The 20,038-nt window shown below is 42.4% G+C and overlaps 1 pseudogene across 1 annotated transcript; it reads left to right on the top strand.

Moving 5' to 3' along the window:
* The first annotated feature begins 14,891 nt into the window (after positions 1–14,891).
* Positions 14,892–18,511, top strand: LOC308435382 (cyclin-dependent kinase 4-like; annotated as a pseudogene). The gene is made up of 2 exons: positions 14,892–14,985; positions 17,598–18,511. The product of its transcript is annotated as a cyclin-dependent kinase 4-like (transcript).
* The last annotated feature ends 1,527 nt before the right edge of the window (positions 18,512–20,038 follow it).

Genomic DNA, 20,038 nt, shown 5'->3' with positions numbered 1-20,038 from the left:
AGTGCATTAAAGCTGTAGCCAGAGAGAGAGCTTTGGTCAGCTCTGCACCCTCCAGCTCTTTTGGCTCATGAGCCTCCAGTTAGAGGAGCAGCTCTTGGGAGGTGCACTGAGGGTCCAGTAGAAGAACCCTTATTTTGTCCTCTTCAGTTTATTAGTATGTTTTTTTGTTTGTTTTTTGTTTGCCTGTCTCTGGTTCCCTGCATCTTTTCTAGGAAACTGACTTCTATCCAAGAGTTCTCAAGCCCTAAGGCTGGATTCTAGCTTCACATTCAGTGCTATTGGTGATTACTGCTTTTACCCAGTCTCATTGTTCCAGAATAACAACTCTTAGACTTAATAACCTAAATGTTCATCCTATAATCACTTGCTTATTCACAGACTAGTTAATAACTCATATAACTTCTTTATTCTAGTCAATATCTGACACAGTTTTGGTTACCTGTCCTCAGTCTGATGAGTTTGACTTGCTTAGATTTCAGAGTCAAAATAGTGTTCTTGCCTTTTTTCCAGGATTTATTCATTCATCTCACTTGCTAGTGTTTCTCCCTTCAATTTCCTGCCTCAGCCAATAGAACATAAGCTGTATATTGTCAGGTGATGTGTGTACAGAGTATGCGGAGGGTCTGTCTACAAATAAGCTTTGTCAAAGCTATATTCACAGGCTTCTGAATCTGTGATCTGGAGTAAGAAAATCCATGGAATGTGGAGACCTTGGCCCTCTCTAACCTGAACCAGTAACTATTTGTTCTGGTCCAGAGTCTTGCTTCTAATGTGCATTAAAGGACCTCATTGGATTTGAAAGCTAGAAAGGAAATGAGTCTTCTAGATTATCTTTGGAATGAACATACTCATCTTTGGAGAAGCACTGAGGTGTCCTTGGACTCCCCTCCAGTCTCCTGTGCTGCATCTTCACCACAGGGCGTTTTGCAAAACCACTGAGTTGACCCCTTTCTGATAGGAGAATGGAGTTTTAGAACTCCCGTGTAAACTTGTGAGATGATTGCCATTAAGTCAGTTTTTCAGGGAATATGAGGATACCACCTAGAGAACTGCTTGAGCCTCTGTCCTGCATTGGGGGTTCTCCAGTTATTTCTGTCTTTTACTTTCTGAGACACTCCTCCATTTGTGGGACAGATCTCATTCTGAACCAGATATCATTCTGTCTTTGAGACAAACATAAACCAGCTCATAAGCCCTGGTGGAGACTGAGGGACCAAAATAGAACAAACACTCTATCTTGTTCCCCAACCCTGGTTCTGGTCATAATCTTCTTCAGAGACAGGACCTATCAAGCAATGGACTAGGGTGTTTAGTTTTTTCTCTCTTGCAAATCTCTTGCTTATTCTCTTAGTGTAAATGTAGTCTCTCAGGCTTACTGCCTCCTTGTGGTAACATAAACATTGTATGAGAAGGTTGTACCCTTCATATGGTCTTATCAAGGCCTAGAATATTTTTCACCTCTGAGACTTACTTTGTCATAAACTCACCCCTTCATGGTTCTCTCTGATCTCTCTAAATCTTTCAGTAAAACTGATTCCTTTTCTTTTCTAGCTATTCACTGCTCTCTATTAAGTAGTCCTCCCTTTATTCTTATGAGAATGTGTCATATCCTATTCTGTCAAATGCTTCTCTGAATCATCACTTTTCCTGCTACTCAGCTATATATAACTTTCAAGCTTAGTGCTACCTTCTACAACATTACCTTTGTCTTTTGGGGTTAAAGATATGTATTAGAGGTTAATCATATCAGTACTAGGAACATGTTTTACCAGGAAATATTACAACCTCTGATTTTAGTGTCTAATCAAATATCCTGCAAGAATTCATGGACAGAGGGACTGCCATTCAGCTGTTTGTTTTCCTTGTTTGTACACTATGCCTGTGATCAATGACATGGCCAAAACCATGTTAGGGGAGAAATGGTTGGTTGAGTTTTAAAAGCATCACGAAACCCTACACTGAGTAAAAAGTCAAGCAGAAAGGAAGGCAAGAAACATGTAAGAAATTTTCTCATCTGCATTTTCTCTCTGGTTTCATTTAGCTTGACTTCTTATATGACCAAGAACCACTGCTTAACGTTGCTGCTACCCACAATGTTCTATAAGGACCTACCTCATCAACGGTCAGGAAAAGAGCCCATAGACATGACCAAAGGACAAAGAGTAGAGGTAATTTATTTGTTGAGTTTTTTTCTGTCCTTTCTTCTTTTGTGACAAGTTGACAAAAACCATCTACTAGTCTTGATTTCTCTCAATGTGAGTCATTTTCTTTTCACTAAGCAGACTGAGAAGAGCCCTTGTTCTTTAAAACAGTGGATGAGCAACGATAGCCTTCTACTTGGTGTTTGCTTGTTTGTTTGTTTGTTTGTTTTGGCCGATTTATGGTTGGTTTTCCTCGTAAATATAGAAGTATGTTGGAAAATGGTACAATGATTTCTTATTTCTTTCCAAAATGAAGACGGTTTATGATTGTGTGTTGGACAGTTCAGAAGCCTCTCTCTGTGAGGAAGCAGGGAAGAGAAACTATCAAAAAGAAGGGAAGTCCTGTGGGAATTGACATCAGGAAGTGCCATGGAGTCCACTGTGGGAAGATTTCCCTTTTTCCTCTACCCACTGACCAAAGGGTTTACTAAAACTCAGCTTCTGGCCATTGTATGTGAATTTGTTCTTTTCGTGCAACCACCTGGTGGCTGTTTCCTAAAGTTCTTACAGCCACCTCACTGTCCCTGACCCTGTTCCTGGAAGTTCCTGCTTCTAGCCTGCTCTCCCATGAAAGCACCATGGGTGCCATCCTGACCACTGCCACCTTGATCTCCTTCAGAGTGTCCTTCCAGCTCTGACTGCTGAGTCACAACAGTGAGCTGACAATATCTAGAATCATGCCAGGTCTCCAGTATTTCTGCACCTGCTTCAGTGCAGACATCCAATGGTACTCAGTTTATTTTCAGGCGCATCACCCTTATCATCAATGCTCTCCCTAGCTTCTCCTTAATTTCTTTCCAAGCATCACTAACAGGGGGCATCTCAATGGAGCACTGCAGGAACAGGGTTACATAGCACCCTTATGAGTTGATTAGGAAGCATGGTTGATAGATGTGGTCCCTCATATGTAGGCCTGAGCAGCTCCCGGGCCTCACAGCTCCCTTCTCCTCAATGAGCTTCTAATCTGACTGCTTGAAATGGCTAGTGGCCGTGATAGGCACAGAATCCAAAAGCTTGATGGCATCTTTGCTAGAGACATTTATGATTTCTGTTGTGGAAGGAACACCTATGTGTCCAAATTTAATTCTAGCTTTCTGCTCCACTTGTGCTAAGTCTTCCTCTACTTTATGAGATAAAAGCAGATGTTACTGCAGCTTTCCTGAACTGCAATAGGGCTGCCAAGTCCCCAGAGATGAGTCTCTAGGCTGCCACATTCCCACATAAACCATAAGCCCACAGCAGGCCTTCACAAGAGGAATTTGCTGTCTGTCCAATTCTTCTCATTAGGGCCCACATTTTTTTATTGGATATTTTATATATTTACATTTCATATGTTATCCTCATTTCTCCTTTCTTTTTCTCCAGTCCTCCTGCCACTATAAGATGTTCCCATTCCCATCCACAAACTCACACCTCATCACCCTAGTATTCCCCTACACTGGGGTATCAGCATACACAGGACCAAAGGCTTCTACTACTATGGCTGCCAGACAGGGCATCGTCTGCTGCATAAGTGGCTGAAGTCTTAAGTCCCTGCATATGTGCTCATTGTTTGGTGTTTGAGTTTCTAAAAGCTTATGAGGGCGTCTTTGGTTGATTTTGTTCTTCTATGTGGTTGCAAAACCCTTTGGCTGCTTCAGTCTTTTTTCTAATTCCTATATGTGTGTCCCCATGCTCACTCCAAAGTGTGTGTTCTCAAGGTGGTCTCAGGTCAATCTTAGTACCTCTCAGGGTATGAAATCAGGATGTAGACTTAGTATGACTTTGAGGTCCTTGCTTAGCTACCTGCTGGTCTCCAACACCAGAGGAAAAGTGACTAATCATGTAATAGCCAGGAGGAATGGTTGAGTAAGAGGCATGGCGCTGTTGACTCCCAGAGTATCATCCTTAATAGGACTGCTGCACTGACAGGTTTGTCTTCCAAGAGCAGAAACTCCAAGGTTAAGATATTCCCCTGACACACTATGTCCAGCTCATAGGTAGGAGAATAGATTCTTGCATGCCCTGGCTGCAAAGGGAAGAACGTGATGCTGGCAGCCAATCACAGTGCTGCCTAATGCTTGTGAATTGCAAGTGAGAGATGCAGCTGGAACCATAGGTACCAATGGAGGCTCAGTCTGCCATGCCACATTTCTCTTTAGTCTGAGCAAAAGCCCATCTATTCAGCTGTGTGGCTACATAGCTCATGCTCCCTGGCACATGATCTCAATGTGTGCCCTACACTTCTCCTGTCCTGTCAGCTCTCCTGTACACTTAACCAGTCCTGCCCCTTCCAGAGATCCCCCTGTGCCAGCCCTGTGCCACTTCCTGTGCCGGCAAGCTATCTATTCTTTGTTCTGTTATAATTTAAGAAGACAGGTAAAGGTCCTTCATGGGGCAGCCATTGACTATACTGTCCTTGGTAACACTGTGGACCTGAACCTCTATACAGGGGCAGAAGTGCTCTTCCAAACTTGGGATATGACACCTAGGCTGCATTTGGCACACAGATCTCACCCTCACACAATCCCTCCCATTTTCCTATTGATTTCATCCTAGATGTGGTGGATGGAGTGATGCAGTATCTCCTGGACCCACTGCAGCACCCTCAATGTACTGCTCTGCTGTCATGCACTGTCATTCTCTAGATGGAGACTTTATTTGGTTGACAGAGAGCATGACAATCACAGCACTATGGGTTAAAGAGGCATTAATGTGCCTATATAAGTCTGACATGGTTCATTTTTAATGGTATCCTCTAATTTATAAATTTGGAATCTCCCAACAATTCTCTGTAAGTTTAGTATTTCTAAATCCAGGGCCTATAATTAATTCTGTAAAATTCCCTTGTCAGACAACTTGTCCTTGGATTCACTCCAGTGTGGTATCTACCCTATTTTAGGTGTGAGATTATGAAATTCATTGTGGTGAATCTTGAAAATATCACACTCTGAGCCTTGTTCCCAGTCAAACAAGTGTGAAAAGTGTCAACAAGCTCAAAGAACAAAATGCATTTTTAATATCAACTGTGTGTACAGCCCATTTCCAGGCCCTTAAAGGGGTAAAAGAATTTCTGTCTCATGTGTCAAGTTTGATACCATCAGCACAAGACACTTCCAATGTCAGAACAGGAAAAGTACTATCAAATGAGGTATAAGAGCAGGAGTGTGGATACCTGCACACAAGAGTCCTGAACATAGTATCCAAAAAACACAAGTTTCACAGTTGGAGGCCTGGTTTCTACAGAATCCTCAAAAGGCTTCTTCTGTGGAGAAGAGAATTCTCCCTCTTATAGGAATTGAATGTGTCCTCAGACCTGAAACTGTCAGCCTTTTTATACTACATGCCTGATGAGATTATTGTCCCTGCAATTTTATCCTGTGCATAAATGCTTTTAAAATATTTCCCAAAGATATGCTTTGTTCTTATGGTCACCAGGTTTCTTGGCTGTAGTTCATCTTCTAAGCTTGGCCACATCAGCTATTACTTTGGGTTCAGTATGAAGAGGCTGAATATGCTGAACAAAATGAAGAAGCTCCTGTAAATTGAGGAAAAAATGATTTTCTTGCAGAAGATATGTTCCAGCTCTTTCCCACAAGTTTGTGCACCACTAGACTTTCTATAACTGTACCAGTGCATAAGAAAATCCTCACTCACATCTATACTTCTCCCTCTAAGCTAATGTCTGAGCTAGTTGTAATTTCAGAATAATTAGAATATCTCTGAAGTGTTAGACAAGGAGATGCACAAGTACTGAAGGAGACTGAGATGGGAGCTTGTGGGTCATGTCTTCCCTATGTCAGTCAGGATTTTTTTGGGAAAAGTTGACTTCTTCCATAAAGCTACTCAGGAGGCAACCCAGATGACCTGCGGAAAGTGACAGAAGTTCTGGTGTTGTCTACATGCTCTTGTTCTTCACAGCCTGTAATGGGAAAGAGCATGAAATCTCCAGGCCTTTGTTTTCCTCCATACCATGGGTCTAAGATTGGAAACATCCAGACAGGGGTGTGTTCTCATGGACACACCAAAAGTCTAATGTGGTCAGACAATGACTGGGAAGCAGGTGTGGGAGAGCTTCAAGAATGGGGTAAGGGACCATAGAGAATGTGAACATCCTGACTATTTCAAGGGAGAGAGACAAACACAAGCATAGCTTCAGGGATAATATGCCCAGTTACATAAAACATCACCTGTGTACTGAACACAAGCAAAGAGACTCACATGTAGATACTTCAGAAAACCCAGAAAAAGACTGTTTTTTTTTTTTTTTTTTTTTTTTTTTGGAGAATCAAAAGGTAACAGGCTGGAACCCAAATATAACACATCCTGGGGTGTAGTTGATGTCCAAAGATTCTTCCTGCATTGCTGCAAAAACATACAAATTTTACTTCTGATGAGTTCCCATTGTACTGAGCACAGACAAAACTTGATACAACAGATACTTACTTTTAATGTGACTGTGTTTTTTTCCATTTCCTAGTGTCAGGGAAGCATCATGTAGAAATGGTGAGACATTGCAGATATGCCATCCTCCAGACATGTCCTCCAGACAGCTATGTTGTTAAAGACACAAGGAGGGTCTAAATGCCCCAAAAGATTTCAAGTAGATTTCTTACCTCCTTTATGCAAATGGGATGTCTAAGAACCATTCAGAACACTTATTTAATAGTGCAAGTGTGGAGAACATTTCACTACAACTTGATGAAAGTTTTCTGGAATCTACTCATCATGGACATGCAGATACTGATTGCTCCAGAGACTTACAGACCTCTACCCTCCACCATAACTGGCTTACGTGGGCCTACCGTTGTCACTGCAATCCAAGAATGGTCAGGGCTTGAAGGAATGTTCATTTATGATGATAAATATTGGCATGAACTCTGGAGAGATCACATGACCTGGTTATACCAAAAGCATGGCTTAAAATGGAGACACAGCAGGGTCGATAAAACAGTATATATTGAGCTTCCTAACTTATGTACCAAGAAGTAGAGAGAAACTTATTCACTAGATTATGCCTTTGACCAGCAAAAAACAATATGGTGCTAGTTGAAAAGATGTGAGTGTTCAATGAGGAGCAAGCAAGCTAAGTGTCAAGTTCTTATTCTTTGCTGTCTTCCATAGTAGAGCAGTGTATGGATAAAGCATGACCACTTTTTACAAATCGTGTATACATGTTCTGCCTTACTCTTCTCAGGTACCTTAAACTAAGGAAAACCCCACAACTTACTCAGCTTCTATTTTGGGGATATGCCAGCAGACCACTCATCGCAACATCATACAATCGAAATGTCCCAGATTGTTGGGGAAGGCTGGTTCTGCAAAGAACAGAGCAAGGTATAGAGTAAGAGGCAGCAAACATGCATGACAGAAAAGGAAGCTAAATGCCTAAAGGATGATAAGTTAGCTAGAAGAAAATTGTTATTCATAACATATTGTAGTAGCATCTGCTTTATCATATTTGTGAGAAATGTAGATGCTATTAGAATTTTCTTTTAGTCATTTGTAAACTGAAATCCTGAAGTGAAATTCTTTGGACTCTGGAAGTCTAGCCACAAGTATAGTCTTTTGCTAAGAAAAGTCTAGGCTTCCCAGTACCAAGTGAGTTCTTCAAACTTCAAGAAAAATCTTCAGCATCACACATTTGAAGCTGTCTCATGATGTTAACTGTATATCAGACAAGACAAGGGAAACGGTCTACACAACAAGCAACTGAGAAAAATTAGACAGCCTGTCACATAAATGCACCAGTTAAATTGTTAGAAACCAAAAGGAAACATCTCCAGGAAAGATGAACAAGATGCAAGTGAGCAAGTACAAAAAAATCAGAGCAAGTTTTAGGGATAAGGTAATTTCTCAGCAGAGCAGGGCTTGGGGTCATAATACCTTGGGGAAACAAAAATGACACTTTCCTAAATTCATGTTTTCGGTAGGGTTTTAAGTTGATCTTCATGGCTGTTCACATGAATCAAACAAATAGTAAAAGCATACAATGACAATAATAAAAGCACATGGCTCTTCAGGTGACATCCTCCACAAGAACTGTTAATAACAAGCCAGATTTACTTCCCCCTAGAGACTGTGAAATCTTAGAAACACTATAGCATTTTGTGAATCTAGAGAGCATTTTTGGTGTCTGGCAAGAATATGCAGTAAGTGGATGCAGTTCTGCATCATAAACAGCATCTGCCTCTAAACCAATGATCTCTCTATCTTAAATTCAGAGTATTCTAGGATTTCAAGAGAGCAGAAAGAATCAGAGAGGTGATCTACGGCTCCATGTTGGGAAAGAAGAAGTAGAATATCTTATGATTGATCATGCTCATCTCCCAGTATGAGCAGGAGTGAACCAGCTCATATCTGTGGGAAAGAGAGACCATCTCTTCCCTAAGATTTAAAAAACACAACACTCTGCTATGAGAGTATGGGTCACTGAAACTTTAGAGGAATCCCAATGCCATTGCTTCATGTTTCTAGAGGATATGGTGCTCACAAGTCTTCCAGTCGTGGTTTCCCTGTATGTGGGTCTGAATAGCTAAAATTCTATGAAGATGACCAAGGCAAGATCTTCACCTCTGAAATTCTTGAAAATGTCAGCTCTTCACATAGACCATAGAGAATTGAGAGATGGTTTAAGTTCTCTGTGTAGTTTGGGGGTGAGACATGAGGTGATAAAGATGCCCACATGGCTCACATTAAAGCCTGCTGTGACAGGCCTCATTGTGATGTTGCCTCATTATAGAGCTGCAGAAACAGTGGACATGGCCAACATCTGCCCAGGTTACACAAGAGCAAAGCCTGCTCTGACAGGTCTAAATGTGCATTAAAACAGGATTACTCAAGAATTGTTATGACACTGGACATGACTAAGGCCTTTCCATGTCACACAAAGGGAGAGATTTCAATTGAATGACATTCAGATGGTGTGCCAAGGTGATGTCTGTGAGAAATACTGAGCCAGGTTTGTTGGAGTGTGAGAGTTGTTTAACAAAGAAAGCAGGGGGGGGGGGATAGATCTTGAGTCTGTCTCATGACAAACAGGTCTTCATATGTGTGTCTTTCCTGTGAGCCTTGATGAGATTCTGTGTTGTCAAGGCAGTTGTCCTCAGGAGAGACCTTACTCTACCTGGCTTTCTTTTTTCTCACAATGACATAGTTTTATGATCTCAGTCATGTACAGAGATGGGTACATATACAAAGACACAATAAATATCCTGTCCTTCCATATATTGCCAATTTTGTATCATTGGGATGTTATTCTAGCAAGAAATCATACCTGGATGGCATTTGATAGAGATGTATGAGAAACATCCCTTACAGCAGCTTCGGTGAGAGTGGTAGGACTTGTCATGTGCATCTATGTTTCCAACCTCACTTGCTTTAGGATATGGTATGAACAAAGCTTCTGCTCTAGGTTCAGAGACCTGAGAGTTTTACAAGAAATAGACATTTTCCAAAGATGCCCTCTGAGAACAGAACCCCGGAACTTCAGCTATGTGTGGTATGAGATGCAGGACTCAGCTCTACTTTGTGCCCTTACCTCTCATAGTTGTTTGCAGTCTCAATGTCTGAGCATGGAAATCTAGGTTATCTATGGTAATCCTCTTACCTGCATCTACCAGATGAAGGCTGTAATAAGTTTCCCTTCTGTATTCATGGGTATCACATATGAAGGGTAATCTAAATTTGTATTTGAGATCTGTGGTGAGCTTCTGAGTACCTCATGTCATAAGCCACGCTAACTGCAACATCTTGACTCATCTTCAGGGAGGTAACATGGTGCTTATTTTTTAGTGATCCATAGAAGATAGATTTGGAACTATTAATTGGTAGACTTCAGTCCTATTTTCTTCTGTAGACTCACTGTCTACATGGTTTTCATCATGGCAGAGGCACATTATTCCATTAAGAGGTTGTTCTTTATTAACAGCCAATGAAGATCCCATGGAGAACAGGGCCATTTTTCAGAGCTTCCACAGTATAATGTAGATTCTGTGATAACAGCCAGACCTTGACCTTCACTCATTTGACGTTCACTTCATCTTCCTCACTTAGTTCAGGATACTTAGGCAGGCGTGGCCTTTGGGGAGATAAGGTATATTTAATGTTGAAGGAGGAGGTGGAAGGCATAACCATGACCCATGATGGGTCAACATCCTGCACAAACGCCCTCCCCTAGGTTTCTGGATCCCCAGCTTCTGCAGAAGTTTTGTTGACACTAACTAGAAAGGAATAGAAAAGTTTCAACTGTGAAGCTAGGAACTCTGACATCAGGAACTACAATATTGTAGGGCTGTTCAAGTTTTAAGTTCATTTTCACCACTGAGTCAAGATTAAGTTTACTGGCTTGGATTTCTAGTAGTTAAATATGAGCACCTTGTGTATGAGCTCTGTGTCCCTGATGTTGGATTTCCCATTTTTAAGTGTTACAGATGAACTGTTTTACCCATAGAAAATTCTGATAAAATAAATATAGGCAGAAAGGACAGGGAAAATAAAGTAGAATGCTAAGATCCAGTAAGACTTAATGTTAGAGAACTAAGCTGAGAGTGTGGGGATTCCGAAATAAACAACCAAGACAATTATGTGGGAAATAATAGACCCCATTGTCCTGACTGGATTCCAAGGAAGAACAGCACAGGTGTGGGTGAAGGCCGAGACTCCCACAATTATTTCCCCAGCATGTAATGGCACAGTCACAGATTCTTCATTTTCTTCCCTTAGAAAAACTTTTCCAAGAATTCACAATAAGGTTCAATCCCTGTGACCTATAAAGGGTTTGAGAAATACCGCAGTAGAGTTATTGTCTGTCTTCACAGGCCACCCTGGAAATAAATAAGCTATCCCCCAATTCACACAGACATAGAGAAACACAGAGTCACACACCAAACACAAACACACAGAGAGAAAAAGATTCAGAAAGAAATAGAAACAGATAGAAATGGAGATTGTTAGTGATACAGAAAGAAAGACACACACAGACAAAAGGAATAAAAAAAGCTAAGAGACAGAAGAGAAAAAGAGAGAGTTAGAAACAAATGTAGAGATAGAAACCAAACTGAAATAACAGATAGATGTAGAAACAGAGAAACAGACAGACAGTTAGACACAGTATAAAGAATAGACAATGAAAACTAAGTGAGAAAAATAAGTAAACAATTAAAATTCTTAGCAAGGTTAGATGTTCTCCGTGCCCATATAATCTGTTCAGATTAGGGTAAGTTCTGTAAGCATCATACATACCTAGCAATACTGAACTGGTTCTACTCAAAGAGGCACAGACTAATAGGAAATGGCATGAAAGGCTGACCACTTTGTTACCTTTTGTGGAAGGAGGGACTCCATAATTGGAAAAGGACCTAGCAGAAAAAAAATAGCAAAAGGATCAACCTTGAGGCAAAGAAGCTTGATATGAAATCTTAATCTATGTATAGAAAGAATTAGTCGAGGTCATTGTAGAGACATCCCAGTGATGAGCTTTTGGCTGAATGAAAACAGAGATATGTGTAATGTGGGGAGAAACTGAGCAGGCCAAGGAGTTCACAGTTTAAGATGTTGTCTTTGTGTCTAGATAAAATCAGAAGCTGATGCCTTTAGTGTTGAGTCTGATAGTTCTCAGTGTTGGGAGCTGTACTTGCCACTGGGATCACATTTTGCTCATATAACTCTCAATAGAGCAGGAGAAGTGACCTGGAGGGGGGATCTTCACAGAGAAATCCTGTAGATGAAATTCTCTTGTGAGCATATCTATAGAGGATCTGTTTGATTATCTTAATTGATATGGGAAGAAAACAACAACTTTGCCATTGCCTTCCATAGGCTTGTGTACAGAACACATAAATGCAGAGAGCTTTAGATGAGCACAAGCCTGCAAGTTTACATGCATGCATTTATCTCTCTCCGCGGTTTACTGTGGATATGACATAGGTAGCCCCTTTGTATGTATGCCTCGGTTTCACTGAGTTAATGCAGTAAAATCTGGACATGTAAAGTCACCTGGAAATTGCACTAAAAGGTTTTGTTTCAGATAGTCTCCATGATTCTAAAGCAATCCACAGACAACAGTGTAAGGCATCTGGTGGTTCACATTTCAGTCAAAGTTATTAAAATGTGGCTCCCTAGTCATGAGGAGTGGGAACAGGTGCATATTGCCTCACTCCAATTTTTGATTACCACTCATAATCTAAGACTCTCCCTTAAAGAGTTCTGTCAAGCATCAGAAAAACGTCTTTCTGTGTGTGGTGTATGTCGAATTACAGCAAAGAGTAGATTTCAGAGACTCTTAAAACCCATCCACTAATGACCTGCCAGGAAATACCAATCATATTGAGAGGCAAACATTGTGCCACCATTTCACTGACATAAAATTAGTGAGCAACATAATTGGTGAAACATGGGTGAAGAACAAGGAAAGAAAGCACTCAGTAACTGGTGGATACGCAGATTTCTCACATTTAAGAAATAACCAATGACATGAACCACCATAACATCTGCACATAACCCTTTTCCAAACCCCAATCTGTAGAGGAGTTCAAGGTTTACACATTGAAATAAATGGCTACTTGATACTTGATGGTGGCAACCAGATAAGGGAGAGGGCCATACTGCATTTACCAGACTTTCATGCTACAGATGTTTGGGATGTTGCAGATGAGGTTTCTTGACTCATTGATGGTGGCTTCCGGTCTGGCAGATAGGGGCTATTGGTTGGCCTGCCAGGTAGCCACATTCGGCAACTTCTTGTGGGAAAGCCCCATGATCTGCAAAAGAGAAGCGAGAGGATGGAATACAATGGGATGAGAAGGACAGAGTTCCCAGTACCTTAGTCATGATTCTGCCCATTGCTTCCTGACATCCTGCCACTGTACTGAGTCTCTGGAGAGAAGAAGTATATGCAGACCAAAGGAAGTTCTCTAGCAATAACCACAGAGGTTCAGTTCTCAGAAGGAGAGGACAGCAGTGAGTTTGTGAATATGGAAGAACATTATAGGATGTTCCCATGTTTCTAGACATGTAGGTCAATTCTAGGTTAATGCCATTCAGAAAAGATTTAGAAAACTGTGGATGGAAGCCCAGAATATTCTTTCTGTGCAGATGAGTGATAATAAAATCTGAGAGAAATAGAAATGACTCTATCCTGTGGCTCCATCATGCACTGCCTCTAGGCATTAGAGAAGTCTTGCTGGTCAATGCACTGCATTAGTCAGTTTCATGTGTGACCACACTAAACACCATCTATGGAAAAGTAAGCTGGAATCTAGAAGACAATCATAGTGAGAAAACTTTTTGTAAGTGATCTGCAAACTGACAAGTGAGCATCAAGTGTTCAAGAGAAGCATTCATCCCACATGCTGTTTGAAGAATGAAGAGAAGTAGGCCTTCACAGAAGATCCTGAAGAGTCTCCTCATGGGGCATGACACCCAGTGATCCCTCAGGACCTATCAGCACTTCAGAGCTCTAGTCATCCTAGAAATACTACTTACTTGGGCCGGGAATGAAGAAATGTTGGGACGTAGGCTAAGATGAAGCCATGGTGAGAAAGCCACATGGCACCTGTCCTTCCTCACCAGGTCTCTCCTTTCACGTGTAAACACTGTCTTCCCTGAGACAGAATGTTCCAGGTTGGAAAATGGGAAACTCATATTTTCAGACATTGAACTAGATTTTGGGGTCAACAGTATTAGCTATAAAGCCAGTTCAAATTCAGATTTCAAGTGGTTGTGACTTCACTGAGAGAGCAGGTACAGACTTTCAGTTCAGACTGTCTTTGGCAGTAACAAACAGGGAAGGACATTGGTGCAGAGTATCAGCAATTTGGCTCCAGCCTGTGTTGCTTTGGTCATGGATCCTCTTGACCTTTGAATGCTGTACTGAATGTCAGGATCTTATCTGGAGATGTCTGAAAAGACAGCATTGATAGAAGGTCTAAGCATACGTGATTTAGGCAGCTCAACCTACCTGTACCACACAGTCGCTTATTTCCATAGTTAATAAAGTCAGGGAGAGTAAGTTGTTGTGCTCAAGGGGACTGAGAGTCTGCATGGGAAATAAATAAACCAAAGGCTGATGAACAGCCAAGGTCTAGGTTTACCTCTGGTGACAGTTTTTATCTACACCCTTACCTGCTTAGAAGCTCAACATGAATATGTGAAAAAGGCGGAACCACATGCAGGAACACAGCATCCTTACATTTTCCCTCTGTCAGGATGGCCTCCTCGTCTTCTGACTTTCCCATCACCAGCACAAGAGGAGTGCACAGTTCATGCTTTTGGCTTGTTGTGACAGTCAACTCTCCCAGGGCCCGTGATCTGTGTAGAGAACACAATTTCACCAAGAGATGAAATACAGTAAATCCCTTTAGGGTGTGCAGAGTATCACAAATACTCCTCAGTTCCACATGTTCATGATGGCTGAGTGCCACATGGTTGCTCTCAATGTCCTCAGTTTCATGCCTTCTTTCTCTGCAGGCTCAGCCAATCAGAGCTGTCTTCTCAGGGACACTGTTTCCCAACCACCAGGACTGGGATGCTAACTCCATTTTCATTACTGTTCTTACCTCTTTTGATATGGACTTACCTCACCACCTTCATCTTCCTGAATGCAATGGGCTCTGTCAGTCTGTCAGCCCCTCGGACAAGGCATGTGTATCACACTGATGATCCTGGGATCTAGCACGTAGTGAAATCCTTGCACCTCACTCTGGTTATTGAATGGCAACTGACAAAAGAAGAGATAACACCACTTCAAATAGTCTAGAAGCTGGGAACACATCTCAGAGCCAGTCTTCACCCTTGCTCCTTGTGGGTAAGAATGAAGTCAGACCTGTGAAATGAAAATGGCTTCCATGGTGCTAGAGGAAGATTGGAGTAGGCACAGTCCAGGAAGTGACTCAACAGGTTGCAAGGCAAAAACTGAGAGCCTAGCTCTGGCAGACATCCCACACTTAGGAAAGAATTGCTAGGAAATGCAGTGACAGATGTCAGGGTTTCACCCACTGACTCATCTGTAGAGGTCCTTCTCTATTGTCCAAATTTTAAAGACTGAGAAGGAGGGCTGGGTGAGTGTCAGGGAGATAACAGTCCTGTCACTAGGAAAACACCAGCTTGCAATGAAAAACTGAAGAAAAGATCAGGGGATGCACCATGTAGCTTCCAGATTGGCCTCACATTAATTTTTGCATACAGCCTTCCACTGTCACAGGTATATCCTCCTTTCTGCCTCCTCAGTGCCAGGAGCTAATTGTAGGGCCAAGTCTCCTCTATGGATACAAAGCAATCATTACCTGAGTTTCAATGGCAGAAAAACCTTGTCAGCGGGTACTCCACTAAGACATGGACTTCTGCGTGAGATGGTGACATCACTGCAGCTTGAAGTGAAGGGGAACATGTCCATCCACACTTTCATCTCTAGGTTCACTCATACAAGCATTAGATTTCTCAGGAGCTTCTGTTGTCTGTGGGAACCATATCCTAATACCATGTCAGCACAGGAAGGAAATGTCTTCCTCTTGATGGAAAGAACAAATGGGGGAAGGAAGAGAAACAAGGGCCAGCTTATGTGTTCTATGAGAATGAGAGTTGCTTGTTCTTGGGGTACAGGAATTGAAGGACTGTGTATCAGATGGTTTGGGCAGCTATCAAAGAGGCCCTGTTCTTGTATGTCATTTCTTACATACCTGTTGTTTTACTGTTTTAGCATGCAGAACAAAAGTGTAGAAATCCAGTCCTTTGTTTATCTATAGATGCTGGTGTCAAGGCTTGGGAGATGTTCCACACTGGTATCACAACCACAGAGTTCGGGCCCTTGGTGTTCCTCTGAACTGCAGGGAGACTTTGAGGTGGCCCATTAGAGACTTGATCATTGTTCTTCTTCCAGGCACCAGATCAACACTATAGATTCCATTTGGACACTTGTCCCTGTGTAAAACATCCTTCGTTATTTTCTGCATAACTTGCTCAGGTAGCAGAATTTCAGTTTGTATTTCCAGTTCAGTGTTGTTATTTTGAGATGTGATCCTTAGCAACAATGAACCACAGCCCTCATAGTCAGGAATCCATGACCATCCTGGACTCACATGAACAAGCTTCTGTAGCACAGCACCATCATCTGCAGAGGAGACACTGAAGGAGAGAGAGGCATTGGATGTGAGGTGACTTAAACACAGGACACATTGGACAGTGGCAGGATCATCCCTGTTGAGAATATACTACTGAATGTGACTTTCCTTGGAAGATTACAACTAGGATAACTGCCAAAGGGCTCAGGAGAACAGGGAACTGGGACAAGTTCAGAGATGAGAGAAGCAATGGACCCTTTACCTTTTCCAGAATGACTAAAAACTGCACATGAGACGGCCAGGGACTACTAAAAATTGTCAAGTCCATTGACTACTGGATGTCAGCATGTTGTGTGTCTGAAACTTAAAGGAACACCCGGGACTTTAGGATGGAGAGAGGAGAGTTCAGTTGTGCCAATGGTCTTTGTCTCATGCTGACTCTGGGATATAGAGAGTCCAGACCCTCTATTCCCTGTCTGAATTTGGTTCAGGATGACTCTAATGACCACCATGTGCAGATAAAGACAGCAGCAACAAGTCCTAGAACTGAAACAAATGGAGAATAGAATTGACTGGGGGAGGGAAAGTGGCTGAGCCTCCTAATAGATGCATGAGTTAAAAGGTGAAAGGAGACAAGTTCAAGTTCTTCATTGTTCCAAGAGTGAGGAGGAGCTTACACCCTGAAGTGTCTTGCATGCATGCCAGTAAGGGACTGCCTCTGTCCCTCTGGGTTGGATACTTTTCTGACAATTTGGTCAAATTTAAGTCATACATTGTTTATTTTAAATTATGCCCTATTCATTTTCTCGACTCCACCTGATGTACATTGTCCTCATTATTTACTGAATGTAAGTGTTTAGGAAAGTATGGATTGGAGCTTAGCTGGGAGTAGGAAACAGGACACAGAAATCATAAAGAAGCCAATAGAGAGCACCCTTCACGGCCTCTATTGTTGTTTCTGTTACTAAATTTCTACCTTCAGTTACTATACTTGACTTCGCTCAGGATGGTTGTATGCATGAGTTTTAAGTTAAAAACCTTTCCCCACAGCCAAACACACCCCACTGTTCTCTCTGTTTCTTTCAGCAATGTAGAGGGAAAGGCTTTGATAAACACCTTTTGAATTGTAGCTCCATATGAGGGCAGTCTTATCACAGAAGTCTCATGGGAGCTTCCTACATTATTAAAAAAAAAATCTCAGCTGGGTACAAAGCCTCAGGTACTGGCTCCCAGGCCCAGATAAAAGCACACCTTCATTGCTCTTGGCCAAGCTTAAGATCCCCTTCTACATGAATGGTGACCATTTGATATGTACCCATGTCTGGTGTTGGTGCTTATGGGATGGTACACTAAGCCTGAGATCCCCACAGTGGCCACTGTGTGGCCTTCAAGTATTTGAGAGTTCCTAATGAAACAGCAGCTGGGAAAGTCCTTTCTCTCAGCACCGTTCATGAGGCAGCCTTGTTAAAGATGATGAAGATCTTTGAACATCCCAGTGTTGCATGGCTGATTGATATCTGTGCTACTTCCTGAACTGATGGGGACATCAAGTTAATCCTCGCATTTGAACATATATATCAGGACATGAGGACATACCTGCACAAAGCAACGCCACTATGCTTGCCATTTGAGACCTTTAGATCTGATGCACCAGTTTCTAAGTAGCCTCCATTATATTCATGCAAACTGCATTGTTCACTGGGAACCGAAGCCAGAGAACATTCTAGTGATAAGTAATGGGACAGTCAAGATGGCTGACTTTGGCCTAGCCAGAATGTTCAGCTTCCAGCTGGCCCTCGTGTCTGTGGATGTTACCCTCTGGTGCTGTGCTCATGAAGTTCTGCCGTCTACTTATGCAACACCTGTAGGCATGTGGATCATTGGCTGTATCATCAGAGAGATGTTTCAACAGAAGCCTCTCTTCTGTGGAAATTGAAGCTGACCAGTTGGGCAAAGTCTTTGAACTTATTTGATATCCTCAAGAAGAAGACTGGCCTCCAGAGGTATCTCTTCCTCAAGGAGCCTTTGCCCCGAGAGAGCCTTGTCCAGAACAGTCAGGGGTGCCAGACATGGAGGAATCTGGAGGACAGCTGCTGCTGGAAAATTTTACCTTTAACCCACAGAAGCAAGTCTGTGCCTTCCGAGGCATCCCTGCAGCACCAAGACCTGCACAAGGAGGAAAGCGACTGGAGTGAGAAGAGGGGCTGCCTGCCTCAGTTTCCAGACACTTGGTGGGAGGACCTGGATGAAGTGGCAGGCTCTGCCTACTCCTGAGGCCGTGCAGAATCCTCCAACTTTTTACAGAGATCATTTTCACCCTTAAATGACAATCCCTCACTTCTCCTTATAGGTTTACCCCCCCGTACCTCCCTTTTTTCTACACTAAATGTCAAGTGTATTTGTTTTCTTCTCTTCCTGAATCATACTGGTATAGTTTTTATACAGAAAAATAAAAGCAGACAATGAAGTATGGTCTTCAAAAAACAAAACAAAACAAAACAAAGTCCCAGATGAATTGTTCTACAGAGATATGGGATAGCAGGTGAAGGAGAAAAAAATAGCCAGATCAGTATAATCATGCCCCTTTGTAGGTATGACTGGCCTCCAGAGGTATCTCAATCTCAAGGAGCCTATGTCCCCAGAAAGCCTCAGCTAGGGCAGTCAGGGGTGCCAGAGATGGAGGAACCTGGAGCACAGCTGCTGCTGGAAGAAGACTTAGTGTTAGAAAGATAGCAGTGGTTAGGATGCAAATCTTCAAGATTCTTAGGAATAAAAGCCTTTTTGGATCATTCAAAAGATTTACAGCTTTTCTGGGCAAAGTGCAAAAGATGTGCTGTGTAACTACTCCCATCAAACCCACAGGAAAGCAGGTCACACAGGCTGAGTGGTCTCCATGATGGAAGCACTCTGTCTTTCTGTGTTCTCTAAACCTCAGTGCACGGTTCTTGAGCCCAGCAACGAGTTTCCTAACACTGTCAGGCAGACAGAAGCCTGGACTTTCTCTCACACCTGAAGCCCACTTTCTATGTCCGCCAATGGCACTGCTGTCAGCTACATACAATGTCCCAATCCTTCTGGGGCTGACTCTCAGGAGGATGGCTAGTTCAAATGTTGCTGCAGGTTTAGAGTGATACCTAAGGCAACTGGTTATTGTGAGAAACCATGAAGGTGCATCCTAGGTGAGCACATGTGTAGGAATCTGAATAGAGACACTTTGAGTGTCCTGTGGCCTGCACAGTAGCTGCCTGAGACAGCACATTTACTGAATGCTTAGGTAAGCCAGCAACAATGCTGCTGTGTCAGGAGGCTTCACATTTCTGTGTTCTGGAGCAGGCATTTGTTGTGCTCATGGGGAGCACATTTCTTCTTGTTGGTATCAGGGCAAATGATGGGAGGAAAGGACAGTGTAGAATGTGAGAGGTGAGTGTGCTGGGAGAGTCAGTTTGAAGTTCTGTTGCCTTGAGTCTGTTGACTGTGAAGATCCTCTGGCAGCTCCTCAGCCCTGGTTTCAAGATGGTTTGAAAGATTAGAATGCTGCTGTCTGCCTAGGCTCTGAATGCCACAGTGGAGAATATGGTGACATTGAAACCATTTCATCTCTGAGCAATGTAAGACACCTAAAAACTGGGAACCCACATCTGATACCCAATGTAAGAAACATAGCAGCAGTGTGAGAATTCACAGGGCTTAGTACACTGTGCCTTCCAATTGAATTATAGAAAGACATTGATATGGCCACCTTGTACCTCAACCATTGTCACTATTTCAAGCACTAGGTCTCCAAGCATAATCTCTACCTGG

This window comes from Micromys minutus, assembly GCF_963924665.1.
Source record: "Micromys minutus genome assembly, contig: SUPER_22_unloc_1, whole genome shotgun sequence".
NCBI lineage: Eukaryota > Metazoa > Chordata > Mammalia > Rodentia > Muridae > Micromys > Micromys minutus.
Note: the sequence above shows the minus strand (reverse complement) of the source record. Positions and strands in the feature narration are given on the sequence as shown.